A 3,793-nucleotide genomic window follows, 5' to 3' on the forward strand; every position below is an offset into this window, starting at 1 on the left:
CGCAACGCGTAAAATGACAGTATAAGTCATTATCATCAGTAATTATGTCCCCACTGGATGCTACAAATGCCTCGTTTGTAATGGGTTTTCATGTTTTTGAATCATCGCTCCGGCCTGACAGGGCATCATAACAGTATGGTAGGGGTGTAAGATTTCCGTCACACGCTTGAGGTATTCGGCCAATTACAACGCACTGGATAGCTGGCCAATCAGAGCACACCTCGCTTTTCAGACCGATGAGCTTTGTAAAAATCAACGCGTTTCAGAAAGGCGGGGCATAGAGGAGAAACAATAATGTACAGTATGTGGAAAATAATGTGTTTTTTGAACCTTAAACCGCATAAACATTTCATTACACCAAATACACAAAATAATGTTATTTTTTAGCAACGTCATATGACCCCTTTAAATAACCAAACTTCAACAACATAAGGGCAGATCCCTTAAGTGCAGCTTAGAAGAATATTCCAAAATACAAATAATTTTCCTTCAATTCCTCCAATCTCAATCTCTTTCTTTCTTTCTTTTTTTTTTGCATCCTAAATGGGTGAAACTAGACAGGACAATTTAGCTCACTTGATCTAACTTTCCAGAAAAAAAAATATTTACAACATGTTGAGTGTTAAGAACCATTAAATAGTCTAAGGAAACTTTCTGTGCTACAAAGAACCTTTTGTGCAATGGAAAGGTTCTTTGGATAGTAAATGTTTTTTATGAAACCATACACCCTGCCAAAGAACCATTTAAGAACCTTTTTTTAAGAGTGTAAGACATGAGGAAAGGAAACAAGGATGATCAGAAATGAGAAGCATCCATTATTGTCCAAATCAAAGCAAAGCGGGAACCGTTTAGGTTTGTGAGATTTACGGCAGTCTATTTGCTGTCTTATCGTTCATACCACACTGTGTCATTAAAGGCATATTATCACAACAGTGATTTTTTAATTTTAATCAATTAATAATATTAATATTCTAAAAACAAAAAATAGTTATTGTTTAGCATATGAGACCCAATTGTAAAGTTAATCAACTGTAGGGAGTGACATGTTGGAACCATAATCAATTTAACATTTTATTTATTTACTTTCAAACAGGCATAAATGTTATTAAAAAAAACAGAAATATTTGGTCACACTTTATTTTAAGGTCCAGTTCTCGCTAATAACAAACCATTAACTATGATTTTTGCCTCAATAAACTCTTAATTTGCTGCTTATTAATAGTTAGTAAGGTAGTTGTTTAGTTTAGGATTAGGGATGTAGAATATGGTCATGCAGAATATGTGCTTTATAAGTACTAATAAACTGCCAATATATTAATAATAGGCATGCTAATAAGCAACTAGTTAATAGTGAGACTTGGTCCTTATACTAAAGTGTTACAAAATACTTACAATTGCACAGAATCATAAATCACCAGTATGAAAGCATCAAATTGCAACTATAACTGGAAAAACATAACTTAGATAACTTAAATCACCATATTCTTTGAATTAAAATGTTCCATCAAGTAATTTTGTCAATTTGGCAACTCAAAAAGTCATTTGGTCCCTAAATGCTTAATTTTTTAGAAATTTTATCACTTGTTTGTAGTACAATTGCAGATGTTTTTCATAAAAAAGAAAAGTCTGACTGACTGACCTAGAGAGCTAGATTCATCCAAACTAATACAAATGAATTTAGGATATTTTGTAACTATTTTTACAAAATCTTATAATGTTTATAACCATCTTAACACTTTCTGTAATATCATAAATCACCTATAGAGACTTAAAATGTTCAGATGTGTTATGTGAGGGGTAAGTCAAGTCTGTTTTCAGGTAATTATGTTAGTATTATAGGTCATACGCTTATTGCTTGAGAGTCTGTTCATCACGTGAACCATATTGTTGCATTTTCTGTTCTATACATGGGCCTTTTTCTATACATTAGCATGAAGCTCGCTGTGCGCCGAGAGTTGCATTTGAGAGTAGGTTGAGAGTTGACTGTAATTTTTCTCTTTTTCACTTTCTCTCTCTGTAGAGCATCAGACACAACAACCTCTGGTGCCACTGTGCATCCAGACCGAAGCCAGCTGAAGGCAGCAGCGGACTGAAGAGGCTGATATTGGGGGCATGTGTGAGGACACAGGTGAATCAGTTTTCCGGCTTATTCAGACTGAGAACGAGAGATGTCGATTTTGCGGATATTACGGTAAGCGCACAGGAAGACAGGGCGATGTGGGCGGGGGACGGCCAACCTGGCTGTGTGTGCGCTGGGAATAGAGGCACTGTATGTTTATGCTTTGCTATGGAGTGTGAGGCTCGTGTCCTACTTCTCTTTTTGGCCATTTTTGTGCCATGATGTTGAAGTTGCAAATATGTTGTCATGATATTTAAAGCAGTATTTGACTTTTTGAAGAAAGAGAAAGAATACTGAAAAGGGCATCCCAGTGCACCTTACATAATTTGCTAGAATAATTACTTTAAAAATTCACTATTTATATTAAAATAAATATATATTTTTTGTTTACTTACTGAAATATCACATGCACAAATGGCATCCCAGTGCACCTTACATAATTTACTAGAATTATTATCTAAAAAATTCACTATTTATATTAAAAATAAATATATATTATTTATTTATTTATTTACTTACAGAAATATCATACGCACAAAAGGGCATCCCAGTGTACCTGAGTGCAGTGTACCTAAAAAACACTAATTCACTCTTTATATTTAAATAAATATAAATACATTTTATTTATTTGTTTGTTTGTTTGCTTACTGAAATATCACATATATAAAATAAATATATATTATATTATTTATTTATTTACTTACTGAAATATCACACGCACAAAAGGGCATCCCAGTGTACCTGAGTGCAGTGTACCTAAAAAACACTAATTCACTCTTTATATTTAAATAAATGTAAATATATTTTATTTATTTATTTGCTTGCTTACTGTAATATCACATACACAAAAGAGCATCACAGTGTGCATCTTACATAACTCAGTAGAATTATTATTACCTAAAAAAAAATCACTTACTATATATATATAAATATATATATATTAAATAAATTAAATATATTAAATGAATATATGAAAATGAACTTTCCTAAATTACAGTAAAAGGGCTTGGATGTGAACTATGATATGAATATAAACATTTAAATTCAATTAATTATTTAATTTAAATAAATAAATGATGATTTGAACAAGCAATAATTTCTGTTACAATAATGAGAATATTTAATCTATATGAAGATTTACATCTTAAATCATAAACACAGATACTCTCCAGAAATCACAAAGTTTGTTGGCTTGATATCATTCAAATTAAAAGAAATATGTTGTTTTCATAAGCAATAAACTTGCAACAATGATGCGATAATGTAGCTGGCCGACCAGCTAAGCTGCTTTTTTTCTGTTGATTTAAAAGCGTTTGATGTCTACAGGTGACGTAGATGTTCCTTCTCTCAGGTATAGCCTACTTTCAGAGTCTCAAATGCTTAAGTGACTAAGTCACGCCCTTGCTGTGCACCACAGGTACATCAGTGCATCAGTATTCAGAATACACTACAGTTAACATTTTAAGGAAGAAAACTGCACAGTAAACAGTTTAAGGAAGTCAAAATATAAATGCACACGCACATACTGTATATAAAGTACATATATTACATGGCACTGAATAAACTGCCTTTAAGGTTAGTTATAACTTAAGCAGATCAGATCAAACATCAATTTCAGTGACTGACTCATCCTTTTACAGTCAATCTGTGCTTTTTCTACACAACAACATGCCA

Source organism: Sinocyclocheilus rhinocerous, unplaced genomic scaffold (genome assembly GCF_001515625.1).
Source record: "Sinocyclocheilus rhinocerous isolate Xijiao unplaced genomic scaffold, SAMN03320098_v1.1 scaffold939, whole genome shotgun sequence".
In the NCBI taxonomy this organism is placed as follows: Eukaryota; Metazoa; Chordata; class Actinopteri; order Cypriniformes; family Cyprinidae; genus Sinocyclocheilus; species Sinocyclocheilus rhinocerous.